The sequence below is a fragment of the Schistocerca nitens genome, chromosome 4 (assembly GCF_023898315.1).
Source record: "Schistocerca nitens isolate TAMUIC-IGC-003100 chromosome 4, iqSchNite1.1, whole genome shotgun sequence".
Taxonomy (NCBI): domain Eukaryota; kingdom Metazoa; phylum Arthropoda; class Insecta; order Orthoptera; family Acrididae; genus Schistocerca; species Schistocerca nitens.
In genome coordinates, this window is record NC_064617.1 from 944,159,590 (window position 1) to 944,181,787 (window position 22,198).

The following is a 22,198-nucleotide window of genomic DNA, read 5'->3' on the forward strand; positions in this document are numbered from 1 at the left end:
ACAGACCTGAATTGCATCAGAACTGGCGGGATTTAAACAGGGCAGGGCCTTCTCGGCAAGGTGAATTTGTAGAAGTTAGGTCTCCTAATCCCAATAACGACGCGCGCTAACAAAGAGACAGACAATGACTCGCACCGCAGGCAGCCGCGTGCGCCGGCTGGCTCAGAGAAAAATAACATAGACGCTAACCTTGAGAAAAATTCCAGTATTCTTTACCGACGTATACCGCATGATAATTGCGTTCAAGTTGAAACTCTGAGTACTATGAAGAGTAAAAGATTGCACCACATTTCACATGTAAAACCGTTTATTGAGAGATAATCTGCTTTTTAACTTAGTCTTTGCTATAAAATTTTTCACTTCACGTTACTAGTACACTTCGTCAGACTTAGAAATTGTTACCATGCAACAATGTGTGAAGTTAAATATCCAGTCAAGAACCAAGAGAACTAATTTAAACAGAAATTACGAATGCATTGTTATAGTGAACAGACGACACAGTGTTATTGTGTGTGTACATTCTTGCTTGTTAGTTGCACGATTACGTAACGACTATAAGGCTTACATACTTATAACATATACCAGTACTACTAATGAGATTTTACTGCAACATTTTGGTTTACTTGAAAATACATTATGGATTTAAAGTGCTTTCTGAGAGATACCAGATGACACAGAGATTAGTTTATTTGACAGCTACACGACTATATCACGATGCTACTAATGTGTGACACAATTTACATTGTTGCTTTTGCGGTGTATCTGTTTTAGATCTGCACAGTTTTTCTGTATTATTCTGGAAAGTAAAACATGTTTTAGTAGTTACTTTTGTGGTATAGCTACAATGAGACTGCCTTTTTCGTAGCACAACAATACGTTACAGCACAGTACTTTCTTCATCACAGCAATAAGCGTAATAACTAAGATATCTATACACAAAGCATTTCACTTTTGTTTATCATGAGGTAAGTACATTGACTTCTGCAGAACTTAGCTTTCGGAGGACGATAACTAAGACACTTCCACAGAGATTATCTTACATCAAGATGCACAGTTTAGCGCTAATGTACACGTATTTGAGTGATTAATTTTGTACTTAAAACACTTATTTTTAAAGATATTTGAAGTACAATGATACAAAGGTTTTCCATGATACATCTCATTCCATTGCTGTAATCTGTAACACCTGAGGGTATAATTACATTAATCCTCAGGGGGGGGTACACGCTTACTTTGTGTGCCATGTGTGTGGCAAACACAAGGAGCCCTAGCTAATATGGTATTTGCTTATACAACTTTACACATCCGTACCATATTTCTCTAACACATAAATTACACAGCTATCTGATCATTTAACTGAGAGAGACAAACTTTTTTTACTACGTCAGTGACAGATGTTTACGCAATTACACAGTTGGATAACTTCGCACTTATGAAATTGTATTTTGTCTGTACTGTGTGAACCCTTCATATTTTTCGGAACCATTGAGATACTATGAGAGCTTTGAATGATGTATTTGGTATGGGATCATGATTTTTAAAGTACGTTTGAGGTAAATGACACTATTGAAATGAGCAGAGAATTTTTTTAGGTTTTGAAATTATTGGAGGAAGCTACGACGATTTTGAGAGTTGACTGAGATGTTATGATATTATTACGACGACGATGTGTATTATGCTGTTAAGATATGTTTATGATCAATAACATGATGCTACCGTATATGAGGAATTTGATTATGTTATGTATTTCTTATGATGAAATATTGAAGAAGTGTCGACGAATATGTATATGTGTAATAAAGCAAGGAATAATTAGTAGTGGTTAGGGACTCTGATTTATGAAAAGGATGTTGAAAACCAAGAATCGTACTTTAAGAGTTATGAAATGTGTGTAAATATGTGAATGTTAGTTATCACAATGCCGGCGAAAGTTTTTGGACACTGTTATATATGAGATTTTGTTTCTACACACTTCTAATGTAAATTTCTAACCTTTGAATTTTTTATTTTATATGAGACTGTCACTGTAGTGCAAACTGGTGTCGTAAATATTTCGGTAAGAAAGTTAAGTGACCACCTGCACGTAATGCGTCGTGGGCACCCAGCTGCGCGACAGTCGCCTGGAAAAAAGCCATTAGTGTGTGCCTTTCAGAGGCACAGGTAGAAAAACAAAAGAAGAAGCCATTATCCTCGCTATTGGCATTCCTTTGTAGAAAGCATCGAAAATACGACACGCTCAAACTTGAAAACATATGATAACACTGTGGAGGTCTTAATTTATGATATTTACTGAAATGCCTAATGAAATGACGAGAAATATTTTTATGTCTATACACCTGATTATGACTACTGTCTTTCTAGTTGAGAGATTTTTTTTACTACCTTATGAAATGCCATATGGCTAATGAATGATGTTTGATGCCTTCCTTTGTACATATTTGCTCATTTTCTTTAATATCTAGTTTCTAGCTGCACTGCAGCATCGGTTATTATAAAATTTAATAGATGTACTAATATCACTATTTTCTGTCTACAGACCCAGTAAAGAATACGTTTATGATATACTTTCTTAGAAAAGAGAGCACAAATAGACATTTCCCTTCACAGGAATTGCATAAATAATTTTTTTAGTGACTTGGTAACTTTCTTGCAGAGTAAGTTTTTGTGATGCATCACTCTAGTGTTAAGATGTGACATAGGTATGAAACATGGCCATTTTTAGTGTAATATTTTTTTCTGCTTGAGCTTTGTCATGTTTAGCTATAAGTTATTTCATTTGCTGCTGCTGTTTGTCAGGCATAGTGCTACTAAATTTCACTTTACATTACTCTGTTCAGCCAGTTTTACTACTGATTTATTTTTCTTGTGTGCTGCTCATTGCCTTATATTAGTTGTAATATTGCTGCTTGCTTTGCCAATTCGCATTTTTTTGTCATTGCTGTTTGTGTTAATTGTTTTGTGCTGCTGCATTGCCTCGTCCCTTAGTTTAGCATCTGAGCTCAGTAGACTTAAGTTAGCTTAAGATGGGGTAGGCCATATAAGAGAACAAGTTGTGATGAATTGGAAGAAATGCATTGAGAAGCTATAAAAAAATGGTTTGGCGAAAAAAAGTATTTTGTAAGAGGATATGAACCAAAAAAGTAGGGTTAGGGACAACAGGTTTAGGTAGGATTTTCTTGGAAATATATGATGAGGTAAGATAATGGAAAATAAATAATGAGGTAAGGAATGTGTGAACATATAAATACAGAAAGCAAGCTTGGATAGAATTTTTTTAGTGGAAACAAATGTTGACATAAGAGGAAAGATATATGGAATGAAGTTTTGGGGTGGACTGCAGTACCAAATGTCACACTGAAAACAAACCCTGTCCTGTATTTTTGTGTCATTACACTATGTGAATTTGTGTTTTTCCTGTCTTAATGTGTTTAGCTAATAACAGTTATGTTGTAGAATTTTTCTGATAATATGTTATTTTCTTTGTAAGGATGTTTAGACATTATTTATTCTGTTCTGTTTTAATGCTCATGTGTGAAGTTGATGTTTCGAAAGTTATTCTGATCTTTTATGTATGTACTCATGTCATAATTCCTGTAACACTAATGAATATGTTATTTCGATTCTTTTGTAAAGCCTGTACTACAAATGTTATCTGTATTGTTATGTTCTTTAATGACGTATTTTGTACATTTGTAATTGTATTCTTATGTTATAAAATTGTAATTGACACCATTTCATCATATTATTAACTTGTAAGTTCCCTTTCACTGCACACGTTTCTGTTGGTCATAGTATATGGACAATATGTGAGAAGTAGGGACTGTTAGTGTTTGCACATGTGCTAATAATTCAGCAAGGGACTGGATAACAGCATTGCCGGTTCTAAGGACAATTCCAAAAACTTTGTGGGTGCACAAGTGGTGGTTATGGACTTGCTATATTGTCCGCAAGACTCTTCGATGGTGATTGTGCACCTGCACAGTTGCAACAGATGGCTGCTGGCCGTCTCTACAAGGACTACAGTGGGTCTGCACCTTTGATGACCCACCAATACCATTATTTCTACAAGGACTGCAGTGGGTCTGCACCTCTGGTGGCCCACCAATACCGTAATCTCTAGCAAGACTACAGTGGTCTGCTCTGTGATGGTCTACCTACCAATATTCTTCAAAACTTTGACTGACTCTGCGGTGGGTTTGCTCTGTTGTGGCCCATTACCTGTCTACATGTCGAGAGTCAGCACTGTCTTTCCGTTGGAAGGACAACACTACTTCTTCAAGACTGCATTGAAATTATCTACTTCGGTGTGCATTTTCTTTTACTGCTCAGACTTTGAGAAAAACTCTGCAATTTTACTGTGACGAATGGTCAGGACTGTCTTTATGGACTGTGAGAAAATTTTAGCATTTGACCAACATTGTATCAATAAGTGTGTGCATTTGATATCTTTGTTACTGTAATTATGAAAAATTTTATCAAATAATTATTGGCCACTGTCCAAAACAATTTGTAAAATTTTTTATGGGGAGCATAGGGGCTATGTAAGTAGGCTGTTTAGGTTCTTTTATTGGTAACGCCACGTAGCGCTCTGTATGAAAATCACTAGCTGTGCTGTGTGCAGTCTGTGGCTAGTTTGCATTGTTGTCTGCCATTGTAGTGTTGGGCAGTTGGCTGTTAACAGCGCGTAGCGTTGCGTAGTTGGAGGTGAGCCGCCAGCAGTGGTGGATGTCGGGAGAGAGATGGCGGAGTTTTGAAATTTGTAAGACTGGATGTCATGAATTGCTATGTATATTATGATTTTTCAACACTATTAAGGTAAATACATTGTTTGTTCTCTATTAAAATCTTTCATTTGCTAACTATGCCTATCAGTAGTTAGTGCCTTCAGTAGTTTGAATCTTTTAGTTAGCTGGCAGTAGTGGCGCTCGCTGTATTGCAGTAATTCGAGTAACGAAGATTTTTGCGAGGTAAGTGATTTGTGAAAGGTATAGGTTATTGTTAGTCAGGGCCATTCTTTTGTAGGGATTTTTGAGAGTCAGATTGCTTTGCGCCAAAAATATTGTGTGTCAGGATAAGCACAGTCTTTTATAATTTTTTCAAAAGGGGACGTTTGAACGGTACACTCGCGAAATAGTCGTATGGGAAAATCCCCACTTCATCGCAACCTCGGAGATTTTGTGTCCCATCGCTTGTTTGCCGACTATAACACCACGTTCAAACTCACTTAAAATATTGATAACCTGCCATTGAAGCAGCAATAACAGACCTGACAACTGCGAGTCCATTTCTTCCCTCCATATAATAGCCTAAGTCTTTAGCAATCCTGTCTTTCTGCTTCAGGAAGTTTGATAGTGTGAATGACAGAATCCCCTTCAATGACAGTTGTACTCGTTTGAAGCCATTTGTAGTATAGTATGTTACACATTATCAGTTGAGTGTGATGGAAGGCTTAATGACAAAACAGTCATCTGAAACGTTGTTGAAACAGTTCGAATCACTGAGTTCCAAAAATACTGATTTCAAAATATATAGTGTTTGCACGGCTGCCAATTATGAAAACTGCTTCGATCTGTCGAGTATGCCAAAACCAATAACATTCCTTAGAGCGATCGAAAATATTTTAAGGGATCTGACAAATACGACCTTTCGAAAAAATTTGATTAATCGATGCTCCAATTATTACGGGTTGACTGTAATAAAATAATTGTTTTTTTTTTAATTTTTGAGTTATATGGAATCTTAATTCCATAGGAGAACACAAAAATGTTTGAAAACTAAAAATGTCGAAAAAATAAAGTAGAAGAGAGGAGAGGGGAAGGGGATGCCGAAAAGTCCGACTGTGCCTGTATTTACTCTCTACGCTCGAACTAAATCACTTCCAGTACCTGTAATGTCCGCCCCGATAGCTGAGTGCTTAGCCCGCACAGTAGGTCAGTGTGTTCCGTCAGAGAGCTGGTTGGCCTCTGTAAAAAAAAAAAAAAAAAAAAAAAAAAAAAAAAAAAAAAAAAAAAACTGGGTGGAAGGATCAACAAAACGAACTTGACCGGATGTCATGTGACGTCCGCAGCGACCAAACACATCGATCAACAACGAATAAAATTTTAAAAAAAAGTGGTCAGTGTGACAGATTTCCGTTCTATGGGCCCGGGTTAGATGGTTAGATTCACGCCTGGGTCGGAGATTTTCTCCGCTCAGGGACTGGGTGTTGGGTTGTCTTCATCATCATTTCATCCCCATCCGGCGCGTAGGTCGCCCAGCGTTTCCATTTGCTTTTCCAATAGGGGTTGGGTTGTTTGGGGAAGGAGAGCAGACAGCGAGGTCATCGGTCTCATCGGATTAGGGAGGGATGGGAAAGGAAGTCGGCCGTGCCCTTTCAGAGGAATCGTCTCGGCATTTGCCTTGAGTGATTTAGGGAAACCACTGAAAACCTAAATCAGGATGGCCGGACGCTGGATTGAACCGTCGTCCTCCCGAATGCGAGTCCAGTGTCTAACCAATTTTTTCCAATACCCGTAATTAAATTTGCGACCGACAGGTGCATGGAAATATAGGTCAAGTAGTTCAAATGGCTCTGAGCACTATGGGACTTAACTTCTGAGGTCATCAGTCCCCTAGAACTTAGAACTACTTAAAACTAACTAACCTAAGGACATCATACACACCGATGCCTGAGGCAAGATTCAAACCTGCGACCGTTGTGGTCGCGCGGTTCCAGACTGTAGCGCCTAGACCCGCTCGGCCACCCCGGCCGGCGAAATGTAGGTCAGTATGGGGGTGAACGTTTCCAGTATCAAAATACATTTGGCAATTTTCTTCACACGTGGAAGGCCACAACTATGGTGGCTAGTGTGCTGAAGATGCGCCGGCCGCGAAGCTGCCGGCGCTGGAAGGCAAGTGGCGACCGCGCCAACGGGTGATCGTGATGCGCTGCGGCCTCCCGGTGTGGCGGTTGCATCACGACCTTGATCCGACGAGGAGAGAGTGGCGAGCCTCCGATTACGGCAGCGCATCCCGCGCCGAGTCACGGCCGCCGCGCCAGCCGCGGCCAAGTTCACGGCAGCCCAGCCGTACACGTGTTGTCGTCAGGCTGCAGGTGCGCCGGCAAGGCCGCACAGCCGGTTAGGCGGGGCAACGGCCGGCCGCTGCACCTGCAGCGCGCAGCGTGCCTAAGCGCTGCGGGTCACTGCTACACACGCACACACACACACACACACACACACGCACACACACGCAGCCACAAGGCCTGTCTGCCGACTGGAACCGAGGCGAGGGCGTGCCGGCCGGCGCGCTAACCAGTAAACAGCCGCTTTGTTTTGAAAACAGTTTATCTGCCTGCACATTCACACACAGTACCGTTTCGGCTGTTACTGCATATCTTCAGAACGCGGGGCAGACGCCATAGCACACTTCAACCACTGTGGAAATCACGTTGTCCTCCGTGGTTGGAGTGAACTACGGAGAGAGTTGAACGGATGTGATAAGCGAGTTGCGATGGTAATCATTAAGCCTCCGTTACTCGCGCGAAAATTCGTGACACGCTCACTCGCGCGGTTCAAAAATAGCTCTGAGCACTATGGGACTTAATATCTGAGGCCATCAGTCCCCTAGAACTTAGAACTACTTAAACCTACCCAACCTAAGGACATCACACACATCCATGCCCGAGGCGGGATTCGAACCTGCGACCGTATCGGTCGCGCGGTTCCAGACTGAAGTGCCTCGAACCGCTCGGCGACTTCGGCGGGTCTTAACACGTCTGAAATGTAACGTACACTGTTCAGACTGCCTTCAATGCGAAGAAGAGGTGACCGAGACGTGTAACCAATGGTACCCCATACCATCAAGCCGGGTGATACGCCAGTATGGGGATGACGAATACACGCTTCCAATGTGCGTTCACCGCGATGTTGCCAAACACGGATGCGACCATCATGATGCTGTAAACAGAGCCTGGATTCGTCCGAAAAAATGACGGTTTGCCATTCGTGCACCCAGGTTCGTTGTTGAGTACATCATTGTAGGCGCTCCTCTCTGATGCAGCGTCAAGGGTCACCGCAGCCATGGTCTCCGAGCTGATAGTCCATGCTGTTGCAAACGTCGTCGAACTGTCCGTGCAGATGGTTGTTGTCTTGCAAACGTCGCCAATTCTTGACTCAGGGATTGAGACGTGGCTGCACGATCCGTTATATATCGACTGCTAGTGGTACAAGGCCGTTGGGATCCCGCACGGCGTTCCGTATTACCCTCATGAACCCACCGATTCCATATTATGCTAACAGTCATTGGATCTCGACCAACGCGAGCAGCAATGTCGCGATACGTTAAACCGCAAACGCGATAGGCTACAATCCGACCTTTATCAAAGTCGAAAACGTGATGGTACGCATTTCTTCTCCTTACACGAGCCGTCACAACAACGTTTCACCAGGCAACGCCGGTCAACTGCTGTTTGTGTATGAGAAATCGGCTGGAAACTTTCCTCGTGTCAGCACGTTGTAGGTGTCGCCACCGGCACCAACCTTGTGTGAATGCTCTGAAAAGCTAATCATTTGCATATCACAGCATCTTCTTCCGGTCGGTTAAATTTCACGTCTGTAGCACGTCATCTTCTTGGTGTAGCAATTTTAATGGCCAGTAGTGTATACTGTAACGTTTGAAACAGTTCGACCATTCGAAGTACAATATCTTCAGCTAAATTACTGGCATTACACAATCCCTCTGGTTGCCTACCGACTTACGGTTCTATATTCAAAGTGTAAGCTGTTTTTACATCAACCAATGCAAACACTTCTAACCCATACTTTGCTGGTTTGCTAGGGATATATTGCCTGAATGGAATGGGCAGTTTCCTCTAAATGCCAAGGTGAAAAATATTTTTGGCAATTGTTCGTGAATTGTTCAAGTACCTCTCTGATAGCCGGCCTGAGTGGCCGAGCGGTTCTAGGCGCTTCAGTCTCGAACCGCGCGACCGCTACGGTCGCAGGTTCGAATCCTGCCTCGGGCATGGATGTGTGTGATGTCCTTAGGTTAGTTAGGTCTAAGTAGTTCTACGGTCTAGGGGACTGATGACCTCAGATGTTAAGTTCCATAGTGCTCAGAGCCATTTGAACTATTTTTGAACCTCTCTGATAGGAGCCAACTTTTCAGTCTCTCTGCGAACACCTGTATCACGGATATCATCAATCCTAAGACATCTCAACAGAAACCTGAATCAGTTTTCACTTATGCATAAATAACACGATTCAAGTCCGTTTCACTTTGAGTTATCCCAAAATTTCGATATACGCTTCCTAGAACATCTCAAAGATCTCCACAGACATAACAACCCAATGAAAGCTCTGATCTCTATGGCATCCCTTTCCCTAGAGAAGTTAGGATGAACTTCACCGACCGATATATTTGTGCATGTTGCGACAATGCTTTTATGTTTACATCCAAGAACAAATTCAGATTTTCTATTTCTGTCTTTTTTACACGAGCTTGATGTTTTGGTCCAGGCCAATGCGTAATAATATTACAAGATCTGGTTCTAACAATGGTAGGATATTTATTTTTCCTCAGTTTAGTTATTCCATATTTCCCTAAAAGAAATGCATGCTCTTGAGTTACTTCTTCCTGTGACTCATAATCATTATTCCCCGGCACATCTTGTTCTGTTCCTGAATCATGACCACTTTCATGAACACAGTCTTCAGTCTCTGAGTCGGCGCTATCACTGTGAGCTTCTTCGTCACTGAGGTCATTGAACCATTCCAACCACACATTAGGATCTCTACTAAACTCTGTCCGAGGTTTTTCTGCTTTTGACATTTCTTCCACAATCTAAAAATAAAGAGAATATTAGGTAACACGGAAGGTAACTGCAGTCAGTTTCAATAAGCCCAAATTTACGCACATGAAAGATCGGCTGAATCTAGGAAAGCAATAAAGTAGACTTACTTTATTTCAGATTGTGGCAGCAGAGCTCGCGCGGATGACTGGTGTCCTCCAGACTATAATAATGTTTCATAAATAATTTATCTATCATAACTGAAAGCCAACAATGATTGGAGCTGACTGCTGGAGAGTTAACAGAAAGATACTCAAAACGAGTGTAATCCACGCGAGCGACGGAGGGTTAAAAAAAAATACTTTGTTGCGACGAGATCTTTTCACGAAATTTCAATCAATTTGAATCACTATCTCTCTCCTTTGAATGTGAAAAGATTTTACTGTCGCCAACATACATAGGGAGAAATAATCATCATAACAAAACAAGAGAAATCAGGGCTCGTACTGAAAGATTTTAGTGTTCATTTTTCCTACGATCTGCCAGAGAATGGAACGATGCAGAAGTAGCCTGAAGGCGGTTTAAGTAATCCTATGTTGTAGGGGACTGATGACCTCAGAATTTAAGTCCCATAGTGCTCAGAGCCATTTGAACCATTTGAGGACTGTGCAGCTGGTCCTGGCGGAGGTTCGAGTCCTCCCTCGGGCATGGATGTGTGTGTCTGTTCTTAGGATAATTTAGGTTTAGTAGTGTGTAAGCATAGGGACTGATGACCTTAGCAGTTAAGTCCCATACGTTTTCACACACATTTTTTGAACCATTTGAATTTAGAAAGGATTTTTTCCGTGTGAACTGTCAAAAGTTTATTTATTCACCTGCATCGTGATTTCGGCTTATGATGCCATAGACACGATGTCTGCTAGTAGCACCCAGAACGAACGTAGAGCTTTAGTTGTCGAATGTCACACCTGGTGGAAGCATAGTGAAACAGGTGCGCGGATCACACGGATTCGGTAGCAGGTATTTGCACGAAGTGCAACGTTCTTATATATTAATGACTTACGTTCCTGTTGCCTTATACATATGTAATATTTCGAGAAAACTGTCCTTTAAAAGCAACAATGCATTGAGGCAGTTCTTAGTGATCTGTCTGTTGAAACTGTCTTAATAAGCCAACATCACGATCGTGATGAATAAGTAAACGTTTAGCAAAAAAATGGCTCTGAGCACTATGGGACTCAACTGCTGAGGTCATAAGTCCCCTAGAACTTAGAACTACTTAAATCTAACTAACCTAAGGACAACACACACATCCATGCCCGAGGCAGGATTCGAACCTGCGACCGTAGCGCTCGCGCGGTTCCAGACTGTAGCGCCAGAACCGCTCGGCCACCAGCGGCCGGCTAAACATTTAGCAGTCCAGGCGGAAAATTGCCATTCTAAGATATTGCATTTTTCGCCATTTGGTCTGTAAATGGGTGGATCTACCTAAATTTGGGGTTCTGAATTAACTGGTAAAATTTGTTTCTGTCTATCTCTTCACGGTTCCTAAATAGGGAGCAGAATCAAAACCCATACTGGCGAACATTGACAGAATTAAAACAGACAAGGAAAAAATCTTCAGAACTTTACAACTCAATACTATTTAAAAGGTACATGTAAACATGACACCACCAGAACGTCTAAATTAGTTCACAACATATTTTCAACTTTAATCTTCTTTGGAATTAGAAAAATGTGCCAACGATACTCTCCTTATGCCATTTCATCACTCTGCATTAAAAGACACCAGTAGTAATCACCCATCATCGAAGTACTCCAGTGGCCCTGCTATGCGTTCACCCCACTCACGCTTCTGGTTCCCAAAAGTTCTGGAAAACAAATTAATGCGGGAATGAGAAAAGTGAATTTTAATTGACGTTCTTCACCCCAGGTTCTTGTAACTGTCTAACTGACTATCCGCAATAGAGACATAGCCATCATCTCTTTCGTCGCCCAAAAAAAGCCTTTCACAATTACTTTGAAAAGTCACCAAGCAGCTAATTCCATATTTTAGAGTCTGGTACCAAATGTTGTATCATTCATTAGTTTTCTCATTTGTGGTCCAAAAAATATGGCTTCTTTAAGGTTTGCTTCTCTCAGTCGAGATAACTATTCTTTCGAATGATCGAAGGCCCGACCTATTTTATCCATACCTTTAACAAAGTTTTTAATAAAGCCCAACTTGATATGGTTTTATCGGGCTCAGTCAATGGAGTATTTTTCACATTTTTCTTTCCAGTAACATATGATTTCCCTGTAGGTCATTGCTTCATTCTACAGTGGTCCTTGTTGTCATGACTGTTCCATAGGCACAAAAATCCGCAGCGTTTCGTGATAACACCATGTAAACCTATAAGGAGTGCAACAAGTTTTGAATCACAGCAAAGTTGCCAGTCAAGGTCTTTACATGCGATTGCTTCTAGTAGCAAAGTTATGGTTTCATAAGTTTCTTTCATGTCCACTGCACAAGCCAAATGCATTGATGGAAGCGTATCACCTTTATGCAGTAGTAGCGATTTTAAGTCGGTTTTATTGGAATCAGCATAGAGTCAACACTTTTGTGGGTTATGTTGTTCACCTAGGGGCCTCCTCGGACTATTGATATCTTTAGATAGCCTTATCACATTGAATTCGGCATATGGAAATACTGAACAAAGAAAGTTCCAATTGATCTAAAACAAAAATTAAAAATAATAGAAGTCTAAACAAAAAACAAGTAAACAGTGAAATACGTAAAATGAAGAATAAACAATAAAAATTCTTAAAAACTCAAAAATCTTACTTGCTAGAACATTCTGAAAGTTAGATTTTAATTCTATACACCAAAACACATATTAACTGCCAGTTGCAAATTATTGTAGAGTATAGTAATCGAACCTAGTAATTTCGTATTGATATTTGTGTCAGAAAATAAAATATTGACAGCTCAAACGTTTCAACAATCACTGACGACCCCAACACGACTGAGATGTACTTTCCGCAACATCTGTATGTCATTCCGACTTGTCATGGATGTCTGAGTGTTGTCATAATTCCAACTAGGGAATTTCCGCTGTTTCCGTACCAGTACAGGACAAATGGCGCAACAGCTTGTCTTTCCCTGATACTTCCTCTACTTCGGAATGTTTATTATAAATTATTTTCTGAAAGTTAAGCCTTATGTAGAAGTGCAGCTCTTAGAGTACTGGAGCAAATCTCCATTACAAGCAACCCCTGCATTGAACCACTACAGATTTCAGCCTCGAACTTAAAATATCAGCTTTGTCACATTTTCCTCTACTTTTGATTTTCCATTCCAGAAAGCTCTAGCCGTGAGCTGGTCAGAGAGCCTAAGATACTTTCCCTCCAGCTGGTACTCATACTCAGCAACATCACCTCCATCCAGTTTATCATTGACACCACAATGGTTTCCCACAAAATAATAATCGCCACAGCTACACGTCGCCTGTGTTAGTTTAATATCATCTTCGTGTTTTCCACAGATTTATACTTTGTTTTAGCCCCATTGCATCTCAACAAACTAGACTGATGGAAAACAGTTACTTTGTCCTTCCAGCCACCATGTCACCTCTTTTGCGAGAATGGGATGGAAATTAAGAAAGAAACGACTGCTGTATTACTCGCAAAATTACACAAGAGCACCCTTCCTTCGCCCTACCACACTTAAAGACTAATTACCTCGTATGGTTGCAAGCACTTTGATATTTATTCACGTAGAATGTGCTATGAGACTTTCTGTTTCTCTGTTTCACAACTGTGGCTCTAACCAATCATGAGACTGTTGAAAGTGCAGAAAGTTACTGTACACTTCCTGGGGAGAGACTACCACACAGTACTGCAGTTGTCCCATAACTCAACTGCGCTACATATGTCAAAGTATTTTAATGAACATGTCAACAGTCGCTAATTCATAATTTTTTTTTATCATTAGCACTCGTTCTGAAATAAATGAAGGGGCAACGAGTATTACAATTTTTTCAACTACAAAATACAATCAACATTAAGGTTTGTATAAAAATTGGAAAGAATTGCTCAGTGAAAGAAGGTACCAACTATTTTCATTGTTAACACATATTAGACCAGAAGAGTACCATGGTAATTGGAAGCTAATGCAAGTATCCTTATGCAAGGGAAGTACGACACGCGAGGAATTGTCCCACTAAAGGTGAGTACTTTTCCTTGTCTCTGGACGACTGTCGGAATCCCAGTAAAAATGAAATGGTTATGTTGCTAATGACTCTATAAAGTTGAATAGTACTGTGTGTTATACAAGAAGAACGTTGCCATTGTAAAACCAGCACTCTTCCCTAAGAGACGATTTTGTTGTGTAAAACAACGAAAGAATTATATAGCATAAGAAGTGAATTGATTTTTCTCTCAGCATATGTTTCTTTCTTCAGAAAAGACTCTTTCACAAGGAGTGGGTAAGTTTGAGGAAGTACAAATGCCGGCCGGTGTGGCCGAGCGGTTCTAGGCGCTACAGTCTGGAACCGCCCGACCGCTCCGGTCGCAGATGCCAATCCTGCCTTGGGCATGGATGTGTGTGATGTCCTTAGGTTAGTTAGGTTTGAATAGTTCTAAGCTCTAGGGGACTGATGACCTCAGACGTTGAGTCCCATAGCGCTCAGAGCCATTTGAACCATTTTGAAGTACAAATTTAAAATAGTGCTGCGCATTACGGCTATAGGGCCTAACGAAAAATACTGACTGGCAACAGACAAGCTCATCAGACGTCAAACACAGAAGGAAGTACACAAAACCTCAGAAAACAGGAAAAGGAAAATCAGCAGCGACAGATGCGATCGTCCCCCCTCCACAAGCTGAAATATCGGGGTTGGAGGAGGTCTTCTGGCACATAAATAAATGTCGTGTGACGAGGACCTCCCGTCGGGTAGACAGTTCGCCAGGTGCAAGTCTTTCGATTTGACACCACTTCGGCGACTTGTGCTTTGATGGGGATGAAATGATGAAGAGGACAACACAACACCCAGTCCCTGAGCGGAGAAAATCTCCGACCCAGCCGGGAATCGAACCCGAGCCCTTAGGACAGACAATCTGTCACGTTGACCACTCAGCTACCGGGGGCGGACCATCTGGCACATGAAAGACTGCCACGAGTCGCTAACGGTAGTGTAGTAGTACTCGTCGCATTTCAGCGAAAGTTCTCCTGCCATTCGTTAGCGATACTATTTTGAACTAAAAACATGTAAAGAAGGAGTCAAATGATGGGAGAAGGCATGCTATATTTCCCATGAATCTAAATTGTATTTCCCATGAATCTAAATGATGCTGCGCTGCAAATCTAACCTGTAAGTTTCAGCAGACCTACGTAATTTGTCGCATTTCCAACCTCGATATTGCCTACTTGGTGTCACTGGCTGTTATCGGATGCCTTATTTTTAAGAAGTTGGATTATAAGTGGGCGACTTCCAATTATTGGTGTCAGGAAGCAGTAAATTTTGGGGCCCAGTTTAAAGCTGTGTTCCTGGACTTCCGGAAGACTTGCGACACAGTTACGCACAGACCCCTAACGAAATATTACGAGCGTTTGGAGTGTTATTATATCAGCTCCGTCTTTGGATGGAAGTCTTTCGAGTAAACACAGCACATCGTGTCTTTCTTAACGGAGAGAAATTTTCAGAGGTGAAGATAACTTCAGGCGTACCCGAAAGGTGAATTACGGCATCATTGCTTTTGACAATATCACGTGTAAATGACGTAGTGAATAAGCTCACGTTTCGTGAGACGTTTCTCGGATGACACTGTTGTATACAGAGAAGCCGCAATCCTTGAAAATTGTAATGGAATGCAGGAACATCTACGGAGGACCGACACTTGGTGTGGGGATTATCAGTCGACCGTGACCCGAGCAAATATTACGTACTGTGCATAAATAGGCAGAAAGAGCCATTATTATTTGATTATACGACTGCAAGACAATCAGTGGAAGCAGTCGTATCCATTAAATACTTGGAGTAAGCGTAGGGAGCGATTTAAAGTGGGACTACTACATAAAACCTAATGCATGTAAGACATATGCTGACAGATTCATTGGCAGAGCCGTCAGCAAGTGTCATCCAACCACAAAGCAGGTAGCTTTCAAAATCCTAATTCTACAAGTATTTGAGTACTGTTCGTCAGTTTGGGACATGTAAGTAAGAGAAATCGTACAGGAAGTAGAGTGGATTCAAGGAATAACATTGCGTTTCGTTACAGGTTCATTTGGCAAGCGTGAATGCGTCACGGAGATGCTCACCCAAACCCAGTGAAAGACGATTCCGCAGGAGAGGCGATCCATTTCACGGTGTGGTTTGCTTTAAAAATTCCGAGAGCTTACGTTTCTAGAAGAGTCAACCAATATACTGCTTTCTACTACGTATATCTCGCGAGGATTCAAGCTCACACTAAAGTGTGCCAACAACCGCTCTTCTAGCGCAACTTTAGCGACTGGAACAAGAAAAGGGAGAATTGATAGTGAGAAACAAAGTGCCCTCCACCACCATAAGGGGCCGTCCGGTGTGGGCGTGCGGTTAAAGGCGCTTCAGTCTGGAACCGCGTGACCACTACGGTTGCAGGTTCGAGTCCTGCTTCGGGCATGGATGTGTGTGATGTCCTTAGGTTAGTTAGGTTTAAGTAGTTCTAAGTTCTAGGGGACTGATGACCACAGAAGTTAAGTCCCATAGTGCTCAGAGCCATTTGAACCATTTGAACCACAATAAGATCGCTTGCTAAGAGTAGATGTAGCTTCCCACTCTGGACGATGTGTCGCTATTCACGAAAGAGGATTTGTTGTTTCGCCGTGCTGGCCCCGGCGGGCGTGGTTCTGAGTCGTAGAGTTCCCTTTTATCGTCGGGATGTGAACCCGTGATATTTAGCGGCCTCTTGGAGAGCAGTCCGGATCGGAGGAGTGGCGGACGAGACCGTGACCCGGGGGCGGCTGTGGCCAGTCTTGCGACACCGCCCCCGCTGCCCCCACCCGCCGCCCCCGGCTGGCCGGCCGAGCAGAAAGTGGAGTGGGCCGAGCCGCGGCGATCGCCCTCCTCAGGGGTCATCGCTTCGTTCCGTTCCGTTCGCTTTCGAAAATTCCATTACGGTACCTGCTCCTTATTGTCGTCTGATTGTGCCTCCATAAAGTTTAACAGCTGTTATTCAGAAATGCCTCTCTGGCAAAAAACATTGCACTCTGGGAACACTGAATACCTTTCTGTCATGTACTACGTAGAAGGCGACCGCGCAGGCAACATGACTGGTCAGTAAACTATAGCTATCCGTCTCTGGACTCCTTATGACCTTTTGCGCCACGCTGTGGATAACTGTTTTAAGAACGTTCATGCCCTAAAACGTGGTTGCTCTTGGAAGAGGAAGATACAGGGCTCCTAAATGTATAGAAAAAAATTAAAAACCAGTCGAAATACGGGAATAAATGAGTCTCATAACATAGAGACCCTTGCAGCAAAATTTTGTACATTCGTTTCACCGAACTGGTGCAAGGCATTCAGTTGGACTCCAAATCGGCGAATTGTGTGTCTCTGAACCAACGGCACCAGGCGTACCTGACGGGTACTCACTGCGTCTGACTTTGCCTAACTTTGGTGGTCGTTCGAGAATGTATGAGGGCGTATTCTACGTGACAAGACCATTGGCATTTCAGACCGTAGAGAGATATTACGTAGGCAGCACAGAGTTAACAAATAATAGGAGCCCATTTGACACATACACCAAATGGATGCTCTACTGAAAAGACTAATTTATTATTTATTATTTACGATTCATTTGGAACTTTATTTCGCAACGCTGTAACAAGTTTTGACCAGCCAGCGGTCATCTTCATCTCAACAGATGAAGAGAAGAAACAAAGAATTATTTCGCAACCTATAAAACTATGTAAATACTTATCTACGCAAATATTATTTCTACGGAGACGATCTCCAGCTTTACCTAAGCGCCATACCTGAAGACATCAATACTGCCATCGTCAAGTCTTCACTATTAGGATGATGAGGTCCCATACTCCGCGGAACACAGAGAACGATGCGGGAGACACGCACCGCCGACAAGGCAAGGTCCTAGCGGATGTGGTTTGCCATTGCCTTCCTCCGACCGTAATGGGGATGAATGATGATGATGAAGACGATACAACAACACCCAGTCATCTTCAGGCAGGGAAAATCCCTGACCCCGCCAGGAATCGGACCCGGGACCCCGTGCGTGGGAATCGAGACAACGACCTACGGGCCTTCACTGTTAAGATGGCTGCAAAACCCGGAACTTAAATTAAATGTGAGAAAGTCGTAAGTAATTTAAGTATCCCATTAGAAATTAACAAGTTCTGAATTCCTCGAAAAATTAGCTTCTTATTATTCCCAACGGTATTCCAGTAACTTATCAAAAATCCTGTCGTTGGTTGCCGATGTAGAGAAAATAATTGCTGTTGATAGTAACAGATTGTGTAAGAAAGAATACAGACTGTGTTTAAAACGTAGGTAGCACGCTACAGTGTAAGAAATAAAGAAATAACCTTATCAGAAAATAGTGAAGAACTCTGGTGCAGCTTTGGATGTGCGTCTCAGCTGGGTAGGAGCTACTGTTGCCACACGCGGGAAGGCTCCCGCTTGCCTCTATGCCCTTAAACCGTTTCGTATTTCCTCAGGGTGTAAGACGTAAACAATTGTAGTCAGCCGTTGTCCCGAACCTCCAGTGTCGTGATGTAATCCACCACGGACGAGTAGTGAGAACACTAGCCGCCTACAACTATCCATGGATGCTTGTGTGTGCTGTGCGCTATAACTGCGAATACCCATCTAATTATATCAGTGACTCATACACCCAGTTATGTACGTTGCTGCCAGCTAAGGTGCGTCACTACCATACACTATGTTTACATCATCGGCTCCTCGGTGCCCATGCTCCCTAGCACCTCGCATTAGAGATTAAGTACCTGTAATCTCATCGTAATCGAAACACAAATTCTAACTTAACTAGGAGCCTAGATAAGCCCGCGAAGAAGACAAAAATTTTCGTAATAACGTTTTATGTTCTTTCTGTCCGCCTCTGGAACAAACTAACCCTCAGTCCCAGCACAATTATATGCTCCAATGCCTTTAAGAAGAAGATGAAGTAGTTCCTTCTGTCACACTCATAATGTTTGCCCATAGTCAACGTATACCACCAGTTTCCCCTCTGTCAAACAGTAAAGGAAATGATTCTCTCCATTTACGCTTCGTTCTACTTTCATTTCTCGCTCGATGACGCCATTTTTTTCTCCAGTCTTTATTAATCTGCGCGGTGTGGATCCATACTAGGTAGGATCGATGGAGGACATCGAAAAAGTGCAAAGATGGGCAGTACGTTTCATTTTATTGTGCAATAGGGGTGAGAGTGTCACTTATATGATACACGAGTTGGGGTGGCAGTCACTGAAACAAAGGCAGCTTTCTTTGCGGCGAGATCTGTTTACGAAATTTCAATCACCAACTTCCTCTTCCGAATACGAAAATATTTTGTTGACACCCACCTACGTAGGAAGAGAAATCAGGGCTCGAACGGAAAGATTGTATTCCTGTTTCCCACGCGCCATTCGAGAGTGGAATGGTAGAAAAGTAATATGAAAATGGTTCGCTGAACCCTGTGCCAAGCACTCAAGTGTGAACTGCAGAGTAATCATGTAGATGTAGACGAATTATGTTTTCAAAAATGGTTCAAATGGCTCTGAGCAGTATGCGACTTAACATCTCAGGTCATCAGTCCCATAGAACTTAGAACTACTTAAACCTAACTAACCTAAGGACATCACACACATCCATAACCGAAGCAGGATTCGAACCTGCGACCGTAGCGGTCGCGCGGTTCCAGACTGAAGCGCCTACAACCGCTCGACCACCAGCGGCCGGCAAAATATGTTTTATCTCGTTCGTCTCTCTCTCTGCCTCTTCCATACCTCTTCTCTCATCCACTGCTCATAATTTAAATTATCTTCTTGTAACTTGTCTTTATTGTTACACTTTTCACGAGCGAGTGTAAGCCGTGTCTTTCTGAACTACAGTTATAATATTGTACATTAGATGTACCATAATAAGCGTGCCGACCTGGGTGGCCGAGCGATTCTAGGCGCTACAGTCTGGAACCGAGAGACCGATACGGTCGAAGGTTCGAATCCTGCCTCGGGTGTGGATGTGTGTCATGTCCTTAGGTTAGTTAGGTTTACCTAGTTCTAAGCTCTAGGCGACTGATGACCTCAGAGGTTAAGTGCCATAGTGCTCAGAGCCATTTGAACCATAATTATCGTAACTAAATGTAATGAAATTTATGTTAAATGAGTACTTAGATGTGAGAGAGGGACTGTTAGTTCTGATCTTGTCAAAACAAATTAATTAATTAATTAATAAAAATCGGACAAGTGCCGGTAGAATTCGGGCTCTGATGGCTCCGTACAAACTTAATTGTGCGTATAGGTAATAATAATAATAATAATCTGATGTGACTCAATGGCTCGGTGAACGTCTTTCTACTCGACGCCATTTCGGCGACTTACGTGTCCCTAACCGACACCAGTTATCTATCCGTGGAAAAGGCACCAGAGGTTAAACGTGGCATTCGAACCACGTGTCGATTCTGGAAACTCCTCACATTGTTGAGAGGTGCAGGCTAGGTTTCCACATCTACATCTACATCTACATCCATACTCCGCAAGCCACCTGACGGTGTGTGGCGGAGGGTACCTTGAGTACCTCTACCGGTTCTCCATTCTATTCCAGTCTCGTATTGTTCGTGGAAAGGAGGATTGTCGGTATGCCTCTGTGTGGGCTCTAATCTCTCTGATTTTATCCTCATGGTCTCTTCGCGAGATATATGTAGGAGGGAGCAATATACTGCTTGACTCTTCGGTGAAGGTATGTTCTCGAAACTTTAACAAAAGCCCGTACCGAGCTACTGAGCGTCTCTCCTGCAGAGTCTTCCACTGGAGTTTATCTATCATCTCCGTAACGCTTTCGCGATTACTAAATGATCCTGTAACGAAGCGCGCTACTCTCCGTTGGATCTTCTCTATCTCTTCTATCAACCCTATCTGGTAAGGATCGCGGTTTAAGCGATGACTCAAAAATCCATGGCCCGAGCGAGATTCGTTGCCTCGACTTCTCGGTCTCCACCTTCCAGGCACAATCTTTATCGTTTTATATACATCTTTAAAAAATCCGTGGTCACGCCGAGACCCCATTCAACAGTCTCTCGGTTTCCAGACGCCACATGTATATAAATAGTTCATCTATAGGTTCTTATGAGTGAATTTCCGAGTATCTGAGACTGTGACGAACACAGCCGCATCTTTTGATTGCATTGACTTAGAAACGGAAATTATTTACATCGCCAAGGGGCCGTGGACCTTAGTACATGACCCAAGTTTCAACTTGAGGGTCTTGCCCTTCCTGAGAAAAATGTTTCTTATCAGTCGAACAGACAGACAAACGGCGGGCAACAGAATGATCCTATAAGGGTTCCGATTTTACCGACTGAGGTGTGGAACCCCAAAAATGTAGATATGATGAAAATATAGAGGTTTAGCAAACCTGAAACCAACCGTTTTTGAAGTTTACAAAACAATGATGATGAGGTCCCATACTCTGTGGAGCGTAGGGGACCTCAGTCGGTAAAATTGGAACCCTTATAGGATCATTCTCTTGCCCGTAAAAATTTTGGAAGACGTGTTATGTTCGAATATAATGACTTTTCTGGAGACTAGAAATCTACTCTGTAGGAATCAGCATGGGTTTCGAAAAAGACGGTCGTGTGAAACCCAACTCGCGCTATTCGTCAACGAAACTCAGAGGGCCATAGACACGGGTTCACAGGTAGACGCCGTGTTTCTTGACTTCCGCAAGGCGTTCGATACAGTTCCCCACAGTCGTTTAATGAACAAAGTAAGAGCATATGGACTATCAGACCAATTGTGTGATTGGATTGAAGAGTTCCTAGATAACAGAACGCAGCATGTCATTCTCAATGCAGAGAAGTCCTCCGAAGTAAGAGTGATTTCAGGTGCGCCGCAGGGGAGTGTCATAGGACCGTTGCTATTCACAATATACATAAATGACCCTGTGGATGACATCGGAAGTTCACTGAGGCTTTTTGCAGATGATGCTGTGGTGTATCGAGATGTTGTAACAATGGAAAATTGTACTGAAATGAAGGAGGATCTGCAGCGAATTGACGCATGGTGCAGGGATTGGCAATTCAATCTCAATGTAGACAAGTGTAAGGTGCTGCGAATACATAGAAAGATAGATCCCTTATCATTTAGCTACAAAATAGCAGGTCAATAACTGGAAGCAGTTAATTAAATAAATTATCTGGGAGTACGCACTAGGAGTGATTTAAAGTGGAATGATCATA